This window comes from Oncorhynchus nerka, linkage group LG15 (genome assembly GCF_034236695.1).
Source record: "Oncorhynchus nerka isolate Pitt River linkage group LG15, Oner_Uvic_2.0, whole genome shotgun sequence".
Classification (NCBI taxonomy): Eukaryota; Metazoa; Chordata; class Actinopteri; order Salmoniformes; family Salmonidae; genus Oncorhynchus; species Oncorhynchus nerka.
Genome location: NC_088410.1, coordinates 16862417 through 16881063, shown reverse-complemented (window position 1 = coordinate 16881063; position 18647 = coordinate 16862417). Strand labels below are relative to the sequence as shown.

At 41.3% G+C, this 18647-nt stretch overlaps 1 pseudogene; it reads right to left on the bottom strand.

Moving 5' to 3' along the window:
- Positions 1–6230: 6230 nt before the first annotated feature.
- LOC115122756 (zinc finger protein 271-like) lies at positions 6231–12689 on the bottom strand (annotated as a pseudogene).
- Between the last annotated feature and the right edge of the window lie 5958 nt (positions 12690–18647).

Below are 18647 nucleotides of genomic sequence, written 5' to 3'. Positions count from 1 at the left end.
ATGGCCTAGTTAATATCATAGATAATCTGTCTTTCCCTCAGCACCTCATGTCATGGCATGTAATTTATGTCGCTGTATTCAGATCTAAATGTTGTTAGTCAATCACAGACTGTGTTGTTACCAGTTCCACATCAGACAACTTGAGATGTCCCTTCAGTCGAATAGAGCAGTTCATAGACCTTCCCAGAGGGTCTGTGCTATTCGGGATCATTGGGATGTCCACACCTCTATAAAGTATAAAGTATAAATGTAAATTGGTTAAGATTAGTGTTAGTTTAGGGTTTAGGCGAAGGTCGTCCCAATAGTAATCAAATCAAATGTATTTATATAGCCCTTCGTACATCAGCTGATATCTCAAAGCGCTGTACAGAAACCCAGCCTAAAACCCCAAACAGCAAGCAATGCAGGTGTAGAAGCACGGTGGCTAGGAAAAACTCCCTAGAAAGGCCAAAACCTAGGAAGAAACCTAGAGAGGAACCAGGCTATGTGGGGTGGCCAGTCCTCTTCTGGCTGTGCCGGGTGGAGATAACAGAACATGGCCAAGATGTTCAAATGTTCATAAATGACCAGCATGGTCCAATAATAATAAGCCAGAACAGTTGAAACTGGAGCAGCAGCACGGCCAGGTGGACTGCGGACAGCAAGGAGTCATCATGTCAGGTAGTCCTGAGGCATGGTCCTAGGGCTCAGGTCCTCCGAGAGAGAGAAAGAAAGAGAATTAGAGAGAGCACACTTAAATTCACACAGGACACCGAATATGACAGGAGAAGGACTCCAGATATAACAAACTGAACCTAGCCCCCCGACACATAAACTACTGCAGCATAAATACTGGAGGCTGAGACAGGAGGGGTCAGGAGACACTGTGGCCCCATCCGAGGACACCCCCGGACAGGGCCAAACAGGAAGGATATAGTATCATTTATTTAGTTGATGAATACAATTGTAAATGGGGATGGGTAGGCTACTTCATTCAGTGAATACTGAATATATTGCTATCTCTGGGAGTATGTTACTGACGGCTTTCCAGCTGTTGAACTATGGCAATGTCAAACTAATTTCTAAATCTTTTAGTCAAGATGTGTTGAGCCAGAGCAAGCTTCAGCAGCTTCACTGCAGGTGCTCAACCCACCACCCTCACTGTTCTCCCTCCCTCCATTGTTATCCACATCGGCACCAACAATGTTAGGATGAAACAGTCAGAGATCGCCAAGCGCAACATAGATTCAGCGTGTAAATCAGCTAGAAAGATGTGTCTGCATTTAGTAATTGTCTTTGGCCCCCTCCCAGTTAGGGGGAGTGATGAGCTCTACAGCAGAGTCTCACAACTCAATCGCTGGTTGAAAACTGTTTTCTGCCCCTCCCAAAAGATAGAATTTGTAGATAATTTGCCCTCTTTCTGGAACTCACCCACAAACAGGACCAAGCCTGGCCTGTTGAGGAGTAATGGACTCCATCCTAGCTGGAGGGGTGCTCTCATCTTATCTACGAACATAGACAGGGCTCTAACTCCTCTAGCTCCGCAATGAAATGGGGTGCAGGCCAGGCAGCAGGCTTTTAGCCAGCCTGCCAGCTTAGTGGAGTCTGCCACTAGCACAGTCAGTGTAGTCAGCTCAGCTATCCCCATTGAGACCGTGTCTGTGCCTCAACCTAGGTTGGGCAAAACTAAACATGGCGGTGTTCGCCTTATCAATCTCACTAGAAAAGACCTCCTCCATTCCTGCCATTATTGAAAGAGATCGTGATACCTCACATCTCAAAATAGGGCTACTTAATGTTAGATCCCTCAATTCCAACACAGTTATAGTCAATTAACTAATCACTGATCATAATCTTGACGTGATTGACCTGACTGAAACATGGCTTAAGCCTGAGGACTTTACTGTGTTAAATGAGGCCTCACCTCCTGGTTACACTAGTGACCATATCCCCCCGCGCATCCCGCAAAGGTGGAGGTATTGCAGGTGGAGGTATTGCAAATTTACGATAGCAAATGTCAATTTACAACAAAAAAACAACGTTTGTCTTTTGAGCTTCTAGTCATGAAAACTTTGCAGCCTACTCAATCATGTATTATAGCTACTGTTTACCGGCCTCCTGGGCCATGTACAGCGTTCCTCACTGAGTTCCTATCTGACCTTGTAGTCATAGCAGATAATATTCTAATTTTTGGTGACTTTAATATTCACATGGAAAAGTCCACAGACCCACTCCAAAAGGCTTTCGGAGCCATCGTCGACTCAGTGGGTTTTGTCCAACAGTCTCCGGACCTACTCACTGCCACAGTCATACTCTGGACCTAGTTTTGTCCCATGGAATAAATGTTGTGGATCTTAATGTTTTTCCTAATAATCCTGGACTATCGGACCACCATTTTATTACGTTTGCAATCGCAACAAATAATCTGCTCAGACCCCAACCAAGGAGCATCAAAAGTCGTGCTATAAATTCTCAGACAACCCAAAGATTCCTTGATGCCCTTCCAGACTCCCTCTGCCTACCCAAGGACGTCAGAGGACAAAAATCAGTTAACCACCTAACTGAAGAACTCAGTTTAACCTTGCGCAATACCCTAGATGCAGTTGCACCCCTAAAAACATTTGTCATAAGAAACTAGCTCCCTGCTATAAGAAAATACCAGAGCTCTGAAGCAAGCTTCCAGAAAATTGGAACGGAAATGGCTCCACACCAAACTGGAAGTCTTCCGACTAGCTTGGAAAGACAGTACCGTGCAGTATCAAAGAGCCCTTACTGCTGCTCGATCATCCTATTTTTCAAACTTAATTGAGGAAAATAAGAACAATCAGAAATGTATTTTTGGTACTGTTGCAAAGCTAACTAAAAAGCAGCATTCCCTAAGAGAGGATGGCTTTCACTTCAGCAGTAATAAATTCATGAACTTCTTTGAGAAAAAGATCATGATCATTAGAAAGCAAATTACGGACTCCTCTTTAAATCTGCGTATTCCTCCAAAGCTCAGTTGTCCTGAGTCTGCACAACTCTGCCAGGACATAGGATCAAGGGAGACACTCAAGTGTTCTCATACTATATCTCTTTACACAGTGATGAAAATAATCATGGCCTCTAAACCTTCAAGCTGCATACTGGACCCTATTCCAACTAAACTAGTGAAACAGCTGCTTCCTGTTCTTGACCCTCCTATGTTGAACATAATAAATGGCTCTCTATCCACCGGATGTGTACCAAACTCACTAAAAGTGGCAGTAATGCCTCTCTTGAAAAAGCCAAACCAGAAAATATAAAAAACTATCGGCCTATATCGAATCTTCCATTCCTCTCAATTTTGGGGGGAAAAAGCTGTTGCGCGGCAACTCACTGGCTTCCTGAAGACAAACAATGTGTACGAAATGCTTCAGTCGGGTTTTAGACCCCATCATAGCACTGAGACTGCACCTGTGAAGGTGGTAAATGACCTTTTAATGGCGTCAAACCGAGGCTCTGCATCTGTCCTCGTGCTCCTAGACATTAGTGCTGCTTTTGATACCATCGATCACCACATTCTTTTGGAGAGATTGGAAACCCAAATTGGTCTACACAGACAAGTTCTGGCCTGGTTTAGATCTTATCTGTCGGAAAGATATAAATTTGTCTCTTTGAATGGTTTGTCCTCTGACAAATCAACTGTAAATTTCGGTGTTCCTCAAGGTTCCGTTTTAGAACCACTATTGTTTTCACTATGAATTTTACCTTTTGGGGATGTCATTCGAAAACATAATGTTAACTTTTACTGCTATGCGGATGACACACAGCTGTATATTTCAATGAAACATGGCAGAGCCCCAAAATTGCCCTCGCTGGAAGTCTGTGTTTCAGACATAAGGAAGTGGATGGCTGCAAACGTTCTACTTTTAAACTCGGACAAAACAGAGATGCTTGTTCTCGGCCCAAGAAACAAAGAGATCTTCTGTTGAATCTGACAATTAATCTTGATGGTTGTACAGTCGTCTCAAATAAAACTGTGAAGGACCTCTGCGTTACTCTGGACCCTGATCTCTCTTTTGAGGAACTTAAAGACGGTTTCAAAGACAGCTTTTTTCCATTTCATAACATTGCAAAAATCTGAAATTTTCTGTCCAAATATTATGCAGAAAAATGAATCCATGCTTTTGTTACTTCTAGGTTAGACTACTGCAATGCTCTACTTTCCGGCTACCCGGATAAAGCACTAAATAAACTTCAGTTAGTGCTAAATACGGCTGCTTGAATCCTGACTAGAACCCCAAAAATGTATCATATTACTTCAGTGCTAGCCTCTCTACACTGGCTTCCTGTTAATGCAAGGGGTGATTTCAAGGTTTTACTGCTAACCTACAAAGCATTACATGGGCTTGCTCCTACCTATCTTTCTGATTTGGTCCTGTCGTACATACTTACATGTACGCTACGGTCACAAGATGCAGGCCTCCTAATTGTCCCTAGAATTTCTAAGCAAACAGCTGGAGGCAGGGCTTTCTCCTGTAGAGCTCCATTTTTATGGAATGGTCTGCCTACCCATGTGAGAGACGCAGACTCGGTCTCAACCTTTAAGTCTTTACTGAAGACTCAACTCAGTAGGTCCTATGATTGAGTGTAGTCTGTCCCAGGAGTGTGAAGGTGAACGGAAAGGCACTGGAGCAACAAACCGCCCTTGCTGCCTCTGCCTGACCAGTTCCCCTCTCTCCACTGGGATTCTCTGCCTCTAACCCTATTACAGGGGCTGAGTAACTGATTTACTGGTGCTTTTCTATGCCGTCCCTAGAAGGGGTGCGTCACTTGAGTGTGTCGAGTCACTGACGTGGTCTTCCTGTCTGGGTTGGCACCCCCTTTGGGTTGTGCCGTGGCGGAGATCTTTGTGGGCTATACTCGGCCTTGTCTCAGGATGGAAAGTTGGTGGTTGAAGATATCCCTCTAGTATTGTGGGGGCTGTGCTTTGGCAAAGTGGGTGGGGTTATATCCTGCCTGTTTGGTCCCGTCCGGGGGTATCATCGGATGGGGCCACAGTGTCTCCTGACCCCTCCTGTCTCAGCCTCCAGTATTTATGATGCAGTAGTTTGTGTCAGGGGGCTAGGGTCAGTTTGTTATATCTGGAGTATATCTCCTGTCTTATCCGGTGTCCTGTGTGAATTTAAGTATGCTCTCTCTAATTTTCTATTTCTCTATCTCGGAGGACATGAGCCCTAGGACTATGCCTAAGGATTACCTGGCATGATGACTCGTTGTCCCCAGTCCACCTGGCCGTGCTGCTGCTCGTTTCAACTGTTCTGCCTGTGGCTATGGAACCCTGACCTGTTCACTGTGATTACTATTATTTGACCATGCTGGTCATTTATGAACATTTGAACATCTTGGCCATGTTCTGTCATAATCTCCACCCGGCACAGCCAGAAGAGGACTGTCCACCCCACATAGCCTGGTTCCTCTCGCGGTTTCTTCCTAGGTTGTGGCCTTTCTAGGGAGTTTTTCCTAGCCATCGTGCTTCTACACCTGCATTGCTTGCTGTTTGGGGTTTTAGGCTGGGTCTCTGTATAGCACTTTGGGTTTGGCCAAAGGTATATTAAACCATATAGTATACTAAATTAAACCCAAGAATATACTCATCTTCTTTCTGGGGTTGAGGAGGTTGGACAGTGGAGTACAGAGGCACTTCCTGGTTATTGGAGCAAGAGAGGTGGGCATTGGTGTAGTCAGCATCACCTTGTTAGTCTGTGCCGCAGTAGGGGCCATGGCCATTCCTGAGACGTTGTCATAAACTGGACTGAGTCTCCCTGGAGAGGAGAAAAGACAGACAAACATACCTTGGGACTATTCCATTGGTTCCACTGGGCCAGGCAAGATGAATCAAACACTGATAAAAAAGATCTGAAAGAAAACAAATACTTTTTGACCTCAACTCACCTGTCCATTCCCTGCTGTGCCCCGTGTCAGATTGAGCCTTTCTTCATGTTTTTTTTACACAAATTAATGAATCAGTCATTGAATAACAATCAAGATGATAAAGTGAAAGATAAGTCTTTAGAAAAATGGTCACCTGAACCACATGAAGCCAGAGAGACAGAGGATGAGAACAACATTTCCTATAGCTGCATTCTTCTGTATGGCCCATCAGATGCACTAAAACCTGTTAAAGGGTTTTACAATAAATATGCCAAGATCTTTTTGGAGCAAAATATTCTAGAAAAGGCCTCTGGTCCATATAAAAAACATATAAAAGAAGTGAGAAGCAGATGGGGTTGAGCAGATAATGGATTTAATTTATTGATCTCCTGAATACACACCTAGTATTGTTGAAACATTATTCTATTATTATTTAAAGGATAGTAGGAGTTAATGAAATAGATACAGCTCTGAACACGCCACCACACACACAGGACTCCTACTCCAAGACGCTTGATAAATATGGATCCAGAGATGCATATTATGCTACACAGGTTACCATGGTAATCAGACTTAGTTAGAGAATGGGAAATGGATGACTCTTTACAAGAGGTTTTCTATTGAAACTTTATTTAGGGATCTGGAAACGGTGCCAGAGAGGAGGGAGATGAAAGAAAACATGTTTGTGATTTCTGGTGTTTTTTCAGTGTCCCTGAATGAGCAAAGCTTTTTCCACTTAGACAAGAGTAAGGTTCCTCTCCAGTGTGTGTGAGCTGGTGTGTTGTCAGGTATCCTGAATGATTGAAGCTCTTCCCACACTGATCACAGCTATAAGGCTTCTCTCCTGTGTGTATGCGTTGGTGTTTAGTCAGGTGATCTGACATCCTGAAACTCTTCTCACACTGATCACAGCTATAAGGCTTCTCTCCTCTGTGTATGCGCTGGTGTATAATCAGGTGATCTGATGTCCTGAAACTCTTCTCACACTGATCACAGCTAAGGCTTCTCTCCTGTGTGTATGCGTTGGTGTTTAGTCAGGTGTCCTGATTGATTGAAGCTCTTCCCACACTGATCACAGCTATAAGGCTTCTCTCCAAAGTGTATGCGTTGGTGTATAGTCAGGTGATCTGATGTCCTGAAACTCTTCTCACACTGATCACAGCTAAGGATTCTCTCCTGTGTGTATGCGTTGGTGTTTAGTCAGGTGTCCTGATTGATTGAAGCTCTTCCCACACTGATCACAGCTATAAGGCTTCTCTCCTGTGTGTATGCGTTGGTGTTTAGTCAGGTCTCCTGATTGATGGAAGCTCTTCCCACACTGATCACAGCTATAAGGCTTCTCTCCTGTGTGTATGCGTTGGTGTTTAGTCAGGTGATCTGATTGATTGAAACTCTTCCCACACTGATCACAGCTATAAGGTTTCTCTCCTGTGTGTATGCGTTGGTGTTTAGTCAGGTCTCCTGATTGATTGAAGCTCTTCCCACACTGATCACAGCTATAAGGCTTCTCCCCTGTGTGTATGCGTTGGTGAATAGTCAGGTGTCCTGATTGATTGAAGCTCTTCCCACACTGATCACAGCTATAAGGCTTCTCTCCAAAGTGTATGCGTTGGTGTTTAGTCAGGGATCCTGAATGATTGAAGCTCTTCCCACACTGATCACAGCTATAAGGCTTCTCTCCTGTGTGTATGCGCTGGTGTATAATCAGGGATCCTGAATGATTGAAGCTCTTCCCACACTGATCACAGCTATAAGGCTTCTCTCCTGTGTGTATGCGTTGGTGAATAGTCAGGTGTCCTGATTGATTGAAGCTCTTCCCACACTGATCACAGCTATAAGGCTTCTCCCCTGTGTGTATGCGCTGGTGTGCAGTTAGGTCTCCTGATCGACTGAAGCTCTTCCCACACTGATCACAGCTATAAGGCTTCGCTCCTGTGTGTATGCGTTGGTGAATAGTCAGGTGTCCTGATTGATTGAAGCTCTTCCCACACTGATCACAGCTATAAGGCTTCTCTCCTGTGTGTATGTGTTGGTGTTTAGTCAGGACTCCTGAGTGCTTGAAGCTCTTCCCACACTGATCACAGCTATAAGGCTTCTCCCCTGTGTGTATGCGCTGGTGTATAGTCAGGTGTTAAGATTGAAACTCTTCCCACACTGATCACAGCTATAAGGCTTCTCTCCTGTGTGTATGTGTTGGTGTATAGTCAGGTGATCTGCTCTTCTTCCACACTGATCACAGCTATAAGGCTTCTCTCCTGTGTGTATGCGTTGGTGTATAGTCAGGTGATCTGACGTCCTGAAACTCTTCTCACACTGATCACAGCTATAAGGCTTCGCTCCTGTGTGTATGCGTTGGTGTTTAGTCAGGTTTCCTGATTGATTGAAGCTCTTCCCACACTGATCACAGCTATAAGGCTTCTCTCCTGTGTGTATGCGTTGGTGTTTAGTCAGGTTTCCTGATTGATTGAAGCTCTTCCCACACTGATCACAGCTATAAGGCTTCTCTCCTGTGTGTATGCGTTGGTGTATAGTCAGGTGTCCTGAATGATTGAAGCTCTTCCCACACTGATCACAGCTATAAGGCTTCTCTCCTGTGTGTATGCGTTGGTGTATAGTCAGGGATCTGATTGATTGAAGCTCTTCCACACTGATCACAGCTATAAGGCTTCTCTCCTGTGTGTATGCGTTGGTGTATAGTCAGGTGATCTGAATGATTGAAGCTCTTCCACACTGATCACAGCTATAAGGCTTCTCTCCTGTGTGTATGCGTTGGTGTTTAGTCAGGTGTCCTGATTGATTGAAGCTCTTCCCACACTGATCACAGCTATAAGGCTTCTCTCCTGTGTGTATGCGTTGGTGTTTAGTCAGGTCTCCTGATTGATTGAAGCTCTTCCCACACTGATCACAGCTATAAGGCTTCTCTCCTGTGTGTATGCGTTGGTGTTTAGTCAGGTGTCCTGATTGATTGAAGCTCTTCCCACACTGATCACAGCTATAAGGCTTCTCTCCTGTGTGTATGCGCTGGTGTATAGTCAGGTGTATTAATTGATTGAATCTCTTCCCACACTGATCACAGCTATAAGGCGGTCCTGTGTGTTTTTGTGTCGTCTGGAATCCTGATTGTGAGAAATGCTTCAAACAATCAAAGTAGGGGTAAGGCCTCTCCCCTGCATGAATTCTCTGATGAGATTTTAAAGTTTTAGATGCAGTGAAACTCTTCCCGCACTGAGAGCAGTGGAACGGTTTCTCTCCAGTGTGAATTTGCTCATTAATAGTCAAGTCTTGTTTATCAAAACTCTTCCCACAGACAGAGCAGTGGTGAGGTTTCTTCCCTGTACCTCTATGCTGGTGTTTGAGGTGTTCTGATCTGGAGAGACTCTTCTCTTTCTTGTCAGCATCATGATGTTGTTGAGGCTCCCCAGACGATAAGCCCCTCCCACTTAGAGAGCAACGATTAGGGATGTCCCCTGTGAAACAAAGGCATTGAATAGTTAGGTTTTGCAAATATGGGTCCATAAACAGATGGGTCCTACCATGAAATTAAGGCCTTTTGGGTCACTTTCATATTTTCCAGTAGAAATTGTGCATCAGTATTATATTTTAAATCTGTTATTAAATAATATGAATAAAGACTTGATAAAGTGACAATTCTGAATTTGAAAAGTCTCTCCATCAACCCTGTGTCACATCAACCCTGTGTCACTTCTAGAAAGATTTTAACAGAACTAATACAATCATTTCTCCAAGTTTTACCATCGTTGAGTAAAGTTACAAGTGCAGAATAATAGGTTAATTGTGAAGTCAATTAGTAGAAGAGTTTGATTTAGATGTTGACATGCTTTGAATTAACAATTTCCCTAATAAACCTGTTTACATGGACACATCTAAAAAAATTGACAAAATAAACGTTCACTGCACTTGGTCAAAAGAAGTTAGCTGGCGCTGCTTGTGTTAGCACATACACAGATTAAATACACCTCTATAACTCTGATTAAAGTGTTTACATGTCCTAATCAGTCTAAAGATTGTTCAGAAAACCAGGTGTTTTTAAAGGTGTATCCTTACTTCGGTTATGACCTTACACCAATTAAGATCAGCAGAGTAAGGTGTTTACATGACTAATGCCATAATCAGTTTAATAGGAAATTATGAGTGTGCATGTAAAGCCCTAGTTATTTGGTTACTTTGACAGTCATTTCTGAACATGATTTATTTCATTTAATTAGTGATTAATTTACGTCTGTCCCCCATTTTAAGGTCAACCCATGTTGTAATATGGTGAAACGGTTCCTTACATTTTTGGGCAAAAGAAACATCGAACATCAAATAGTCCAATTATAGAGCAAAGGCAGGTAAGCTGGTTCTAGTCTTTTTATCAATTATCTGGTGTTTTCTGTAGAAAACTGAGCAAGTGAACCATTTTACCCATAAATTGATATGGTAGAATATTTTTTTTGAAGCTTGCATTCAATTTTCACCACCTGTGGAACAAAAGTAGCTTCCATTACCCCTGTCATAAGCACATTTGTGGCTGATTTAAAAGGACTATTTTACCAATGTAAACTAGTGGTTTTGTTGTTTTCAGTTGTCCCCTGTTACTTTATTTAGCACATTGGCACTTAGTACAGTATGTATTTTCATATAACCTCTTGGGAAAACATGTTTTTATGAAGTTGAACATGTGCGCTTCATGAAAGAACGTTACAATTAGGTGAAATCAAACGTTTGGGGGAGCAAGTTACACTTCTCAAAATTAGGTGGAACGACCAGATATTTTCATCAGTATATAATGAACCAATTCATTGTAACAGAAGCAGACTAATCTAATCCACATACTTAATGAAATCAAATCTCCATCTTCCATTTCTTCTCCTCTCTCAGTTCCAGTCTGCCCCGGTGTTTTCCTGCAGTCGACCAGAACCAGCAGTAAAGTACGGAGAGGCGGTTGACCTGGGGACTCCTGGAGGGTGGAGGGGGACAGGCTAAGCTCTTCCTGTTCGACAAGACGTATTACAGTTGATCATTAAACCAAATATTGTATTAATTCAGTCTAAACCTCTGATTTGGGTGCATCCCTCGTAAATCTCCTTTTACAAGAAATGTTCAATCGTTCACTGCAACCCACAAATATAAGAGCGTTGGATTGGTGGAGGCATGGGCTAGTTTCCACCGTATTTCTTATACCAGTCATTTCCTATCGAACAGCGCAGAAGAGGAGTAACAAAAGGGATAATTGTGCCCAAAATCTGGCTTATTTGATCATATATACATTTTTGAAACAAGTAGGTTGTTAGGAGTGTATTGGTAAAAGTAGGACACGTCACATCCAGGCAACTTTGAGAAGAAAAAAAAACACTTTGTATGGAAGTAGTGCCTGGTCATCACTAGTTACCACAACCCATGTCCATTTATACAACTGGTCTTTTTAAATGTAATTTTAACCCTAACCTCGCAAACACTAACTTTATGCATAACCCTAAATTAATAAAAATACGTTATAGGCGTTTGACTCTGTGGCTGTGTAACTAGTGGAAACACGCATATCTGCCCTCTCATTGACTATAATGGTCCCACCTGATCTTGCATCTTCCTGATTGCCTTCCAGCTACAATTCAAATTCAAAAGCCCTCGGCTCTAAACCCTCAGCCCTTGAATGACGTTTTACATCCGAGTGTACCTTAAAATGTCCATTGCCCAAGCGAGGGAGAGTGATTATGGGAGAGGCAACGTCCTTGGTGGAAATCTTGAAGTTTAACTTAAAAACAACCAACCTAAAGCTATTAATGAACCGAGTAAGCTAACAGGTAGCTAGCTACAGTTACCCATAGTTTGGTAATTTATTCCAATACATTTCTGAATTGCAATCACTACGAAACTGAGCCAATTTCCCAAAGCTAAAAATCAATAGATTTTTTTAGACAGCTCGATTCATATTCCTGAGATGCTGAAAGTGCAGGTTGTTGATTAAATTTGACACGTCGCGGCCACCAGAGTTTGACATGTGACTACAGTTTCCATTGAATTGTGGGTCATATCATCCCCGCAAGCGACCAAAGTTGTTCAATCGCTCCTTCAAGCAAAATTGAGGGCCAACTTTAGGGAATTAGACCTCCCTTATTAAGATGGCAATCAAACTGCATCCGGTTTCGACGGGGATACCACGAGGGAAAAACAACGTGTTTGGAACTGCAGCCATTTCTTTTCTTTGTTAGAACGGCCACTTGAATATCTGGTCAAATAATGGCTAATGTGTAAGAAATCGGTGAAGGAATGTGAACATGTGCACACTGGGCGGAAGAAGAGAATTAGGTCATAGTCACAGATTCCTAAACATGATTGTATGAACTGTCTTAATTTTGCTGGACCCCAGGAAGAGTATCCATAAATACAAATGATATAATTGTAGGCTATTTAAAAAAAGATATTAACTAGGCAAGTCAGTTAAGAACAAATTATTATTTCCAATGACGGACCATCAACAATGGGTCAACAGCCTTGTTCAGGAACAGAACGACATATGTTTACTTTGACAGCTCGGGGATTCGGTTACTGACCCAACGCTCTAACCACTAGGCTACCTGCCGCTCCAAACAACACAGCAATGTAGAGGTTCAAAGATGATGAAAACTAGGCCTAGACATTTTATACAACACAGCGGGCATATAATGTTAAAATCAGACTTACCCGATCCATTGTGGAAGCCACTGTTCCTTTGTATGATATGAAATGTTCGACCCGAGCTGTGCTCGTAAACAATTTCCTGTTGTCTTGTTCTTCTTTAAGGTTTTATGGCAGACTACACCTATTGCCGTATTGCTGCCACCTACTGTACGGCGAGTGAATGAATAATAAAAATGTCCATCCAAATGATTTCTATCGTCGGTAAAGAATGAATGTAATACGTCTCTCCATAATAGTGTCAAATCTAAATGCAGATTTTCCATTATAAATCTACTGATGTCTTGCCAAAAATTCTTTACATTAATACCATTCAAAAGAAGATGCAAAACTGTTGCAAAAGGTACAATTTGAATGTATCTATTTTTAAATCTTCATTTAGTGGTTGGCAGGGTAATATTAATGAATCATTTTATAATAACCTTCCTTAATTGTGTTAGAAATTACGTATGTATGAGACAACAGATATTATCAATAAAACGATTCCAATAAGGAATTACATAAGGTGTATAGATAGATATAAAATCCTGTTGATACAAGGCAAGTATCGCTCTGTTGTTGAATGGACTAAAACAAAAACCAATCTTTACTACTATTGAGTCAACAGGGGTAATTGAAGGTAGGTTCTGAGGGTCTTAACATGCTCCTGAATAATGGGGCGGCAGGTAGCCTAGTGGTTAAAGCATTGGACTAGTAACCGGAAGGTTGTGAGATTGAGTCCCCGAGCTGACAAGGTAGAAGTCTGTTGTTTTTCCCCCGAACAAAGCCATTTTTAACCCGCTGTCATTGAAAATAAAAATTTGTTCTTATCTGACTTGCCTAGTTAAATAAGTAAATAAAAAATAAAGCAACACTTGAGGGAATGGAGACAAAAATAATTGTAAACTCTTTAGGCGTTAAAGGAATCTTGTAAAGTGATAACAATGAGTCATAATGAAGTAAAAGACTGCATTTACAAGTTGTCTCACCAATAGGATATTATTTCTGAACCAATATTTAAAAAACAAAGATTCATTGTTGTACAACATGTGCTGGTTATTACAAATATAATATATGTGTGGAGAGAAATGGTGCTTCTAAATGAAGGATCATGACTAGAAAACCTGTTGATGAAAAGCAGAGTTTCACTGGAACTTTGTCAATAACAAACCAACATGAAGTTAAGGCCACCAAAAGTAGAAAAGGCATGATGAGGAATAAGGTTTCACATAGAAGTAGGTCTTCTTAGGAAGTGTTTTATCAAATTGATCTTAAAAGTATTACTTAAAGTAGGATTGTCCAGAAAATTCAGCCCACCATACTCATGTGTTCAATGCAACAGTTTCCTAATGTGACGGGTACGGTTTCTCCACAGAAAGTTAAAAAACATCTGGTCTGTTGAAAGGGTTCTACATGGAACCCTAAAGAGTTCTACATGGAACGAAAGAGGTTCTACCTGCAACCAAAAAGGGTTCTTCAAAGGGTTCTCCAATGGGGACAGCCGAAACAATTCTTTAAGGTTTTCCCAAAGGGTGTAGTGTTGTTACTCCAACTCCTCTTCAACACTTCAACCATCCAAATAAATTGTCATGGAGCATCACCATGGCGTTGATGATTTGTGAGACGTCATTGCAAAGACCATCCCCAAGAGTGACTTGACATTTGGAGTTCCTGACATCATTTGTTTGACTTCTAACTATTAGAGAGGATGGCTTCATCTGAAATGTCACCTGACAGTATATAGGTAATAGGATGCCATTTCAGACACAGACTATGTGTAGGTCTATTCTAGTCTGGTGGATGGATGGTGTAATAGATTGGTCTATTAAAACCTCTTGAAGCTAGGGGGCACTATTTTTATTTTTGGAAAAATAACGTCCCCAAAGTAAACTGCCTATTTCTCAGGACCAGATACTAGAATATGCATATAATTGACAGCTTATGATAGAAAACACTCTAAAGTTTCCAAAACTGTAAAATTATTGTCTGTGAGTATAACATAACTGCTATTGCAGGCGAAATCCTGAGAAAAATCCAATCAGGAAGTGACTCTTATTTTGAAACCCCTGTTTTTCTATGCATCCCTATTGTCCATTGAAAGGGATATCAACCAGATTCCGTTTTCTGTTGCTTCCCTAAGGTGTCTACAGCCTTTAGACATAGTTTCAGGCCTTTATTTTGAAGAATGAGAGTAAACGTCCACATTGCTTAAGTGGTCTGTTGTTAGCTCTCAGTGTGATTTTTGCACAAAATAGAGAGGTAGCCATTTTTCCTCCCGGTCCTAGGGAAAAGCCAACTGTCCCGGTTGATATATTATCGAATAGATATTTGAAAAACCCCTTGAGGATTGATTATAAAAAACATTTGCCATGTTTCTGTCGATATTATGGATATAATTTGGAATTTTTGTCTAAGTTGTCGTGACCGCTATTTCCGGTCTATTCCTAGGCATAATGCATCAAACTAACGGAGGTATTTGGATATATAAAAATATCTTTATGGAACAAAAGGAACATTTGCTGTCTAACTGGGAGTCTCGTGAGTGAAAACATCCGAAGCTCATCAAAGGTAAACGATTAATTTGATTGCTTTTCTGATTTTCGTGACCAAGCTTCCTGATGCTAAGTGTACATAATGCTATGCTAGGCTATCGATAAACTTACACAAACGCTTGTATTGCTTTCGCTGTAAAGCATAATTTCAAAATCTGAGACAACAGGGTGATTAACAAAAGGCTAAGATGTGTTTCGCTATATTTCACTTGTGATTTCATGAATATGAATATTTTCTAGTAATATTTTTTGACTGTGCTATTCAGCGTTGCTGATGACAAATATTCCGGATCCGGGATGGGTAGTTCTAAGAGGTTTTAACATGGTAATCTGCCTAGATACGATTATCACTTACCTGATTGGTTAATCCTGTGACCTCTTAACTTTAATACATTGATAGAATTTGCTGCCTCAAACATGCCCCTGTGTTGTACTACCATGTTTTGGATTAGTAAAGTTTCCCAAATGAGCTGCTCCCTCCTGTCCAGTTATTATTAGTTATTCTATAGGTGATAAAACCTAAAATACTACAGTTGGGATGTGATGATCAAATCACTATGTACATTTATTGTTAGGCCTCTTAAGTAAAGCGGATTACATTGTGCTATTTAATACATGGAGCACAGTGAGTGTAGGTCGTCATTGTAGGCTGTCATTGTAAAAAATAATTTGTTCTTAACTGACTTGCCTAGTTAAACATAGGTGACATTTCTGGGGGGTGAAATCAAGCCCAGTTTTATCATGTACTTTTATTCAAGAGGATAGTTCAACACTACACAACACTTCCTGTTTGGATTTCTTCTCAGGTTTTTGCCTGTCAAATGAGTTCTGTTATACTCACAGACGTCATTCAAACCAACAGTTTTAAAACTTCAGAGTGTTTTCTATCCAATACTAATAATAATATACATCTATTAGCAACTGGGAACGAGGAGCAGGCCGTTTACTCTGGGCACCTTTCATCCAAGCTACTCAATACTGCCCCTGCAGCCATAAGAAGTTAAATAAAGCGGATTACATTGTGCTTTTTTAATACATGGCTCGTACTGAGTATAGGCCGTCATTGTAGGCCGTCATTGTAAATAAGAATTTGTTCTTAACTGACTTGCCTAGTTAAACATAGGTGACATTTCTGGGGGGTGAAATCAAGCCCAGTTTTATCATGTACTTTTATTCAAGAGGATAGTTCAACACTAAATGATTTAAAACATTTTTTTAACATTATTAATAGCAAGATGTGTATCTTTGGCCCAATTCAGACTTGAGATAAGTAGGCAACCATTTTGGACTAATGTCCATGTGAAGTCAACTTATCTAAAGTCTGAATAGGTTCTGAAGTGAATAACAGTGTGGCTGTATAGTATTGTACATTAATCTTTAACAGTACTGAAGCTACAGTAATTATTCCCCAATTTGTTGTGCCACCACCCGTGACGACCTAAAGCATTAAGGGCAACATTTTCCTCTTGCTAAACCTCACGCAAAGAGCTAAAGTAATACTGCTTAATGACAAGTTTGGTATTGTCTTGTTCCCTTTCAGTTATACAAAGCAAAGCTCAGTCTCAAGCCAAGAGCCCACGACCCACGACTACATAGTGCACTAGAGGGAACAAGGTATCATTTGGGACGCAACAAAGATCATCTTGTGTTCAGGTCTTCTTGGTTCTGGGTTTGTTAACTGTTCTATAGAACACAGAGATGTCCTCCTCAGCTTCCTGTGAGAGAGGTCTGATGAGAAAGGAGATGCAACATGTTATCATCAATCCTCACTTCTGGGGTCTCATTTAAAGTCATCGTTTCAAGTTATATTAGTCGTATGTACAGGATACTCATGGTATACACTGTCCAACTAAATGCTTACTGGCAGGTTCCTTCTTAATAATGCAACAACAATAAGACATAATAAAAACAAAGAAAATGTCTCAGTAGAATAGAATAAACATTTTAGCATAAGTATAATACAAGGGAGATGATTAATAGTACAATATTTTCTTGTGTTTTGGGGAAGGGGAGGATGAGGGGCAATGGGTTCAATTGTACAGTTTTTATCCATCATAATAAGAGTCTGGTAGGATCAGTTGTGATGTGTAGCATGAATGTATGTATGTATGTGTGTGTGTGTGTGTGTATCTGTTTGTGCATGTGTGTGTGCATGCGTGTGTGTTTGTGCATGAGTGTGTGCGTGTGCGCATGTGTGTGTGTGTGTGTGTGTTAAGGTGCGAGGAAACAGTGCAGGTGGTCAGTCCAGTTCATGTGTTAAGCAGTCTGATGGCTTGTAGATAGAAACTGTCTCTGACCCGTTGGTGTTAGACCTCATGCTCTGATACCGTCAGCCCGACGGTAAGGGTGTGAACAGCTCGTGGCTGGGGTGTGTGGGGTCCTTGATGATGCTGGGGGCCTTCCTCAGGCACCGTATAGTCTGTATAGATGCTAATACATTTAAACTAAACAACTTTGAAGTCATTGTACATCTTAATACATTTATCTGAACAACTGCTGATCTGCTTAACATACAAGTCTTATGCATTCCTAACTGTCAAGCAAGCACATTAACCATTTATTTTATAATTTATCTGAGATGTTGTAATATCTGGACTTGCTCACCGGGTGGCAGCACTGGGATGGTAGAATTTCACAGCATCACGCTGGACATCCTCATCCTCTTTCTGGGGTTGAGGCAGTTGAACAGTGGAATGCAGAGGCACTTCCTGGTTATTGGACCAAGAGAAGTGGACGCTGGTGTAGTGACTGTCATCCTGCTCTCCTCTGTCTGCGCTCTGTGCTGCAGAGCCTGAGATGTTGTCATACATGGGACTACAGTCTCCCTAATGGAGAGACTGCAGTTAGGAATTCGGCATCATTGAACGCGAAGAACGACAACCGCCGAAACATCCATTCTATAACGAATGTCACTCCGAATAACCCCTCTAACCCCAACCGAGAGAGAGAGTGAGGATGAGAGAAGGACAATTCTGCAAAATAAATTAACTTTTCACCAGCGATCAAGACGACATACTGAGCGTAAATATATATATTGATTGCAATTGTTCCCGACTGAGTGAGGGTCCATGTGTAAGGAATAGCATTTCAATTGTAAAATTATTAACTCTGTTGTGACATCTCAGTCGACCCCCCACTCCCCTTTTGTCAAACAAGCCGCGATGCCGGGTCAGCCCACTAGGACACATTCTATCATTTCATGTAACCATATTTACTGTTTGTTTATGCATTTCTGTGAATTACTTAGTAATAAATAAATTATTTAAGACAATTGATGTATGGATGACTCATAGTCAAGACTGGATTCGCGCAGATATAACCAACAATTTACGACGTTTGGAATGAGACTAACGTGAGGTAAAATAAATAAATCATTAATCGGAAGACTATTGATCAGATATGAAAATATCTGAAAGATTATATTGGTAAATTATAACTTTGTAATCGGAATACTTTCCTTGGTGCCCCGACTTTCTAGTTAATTACAGTTACAGGATTAATTACTTTGATCGCGTTATACTAATTACAGGGAATCTTTGATAAAACTATGTCTTCAATTTAATG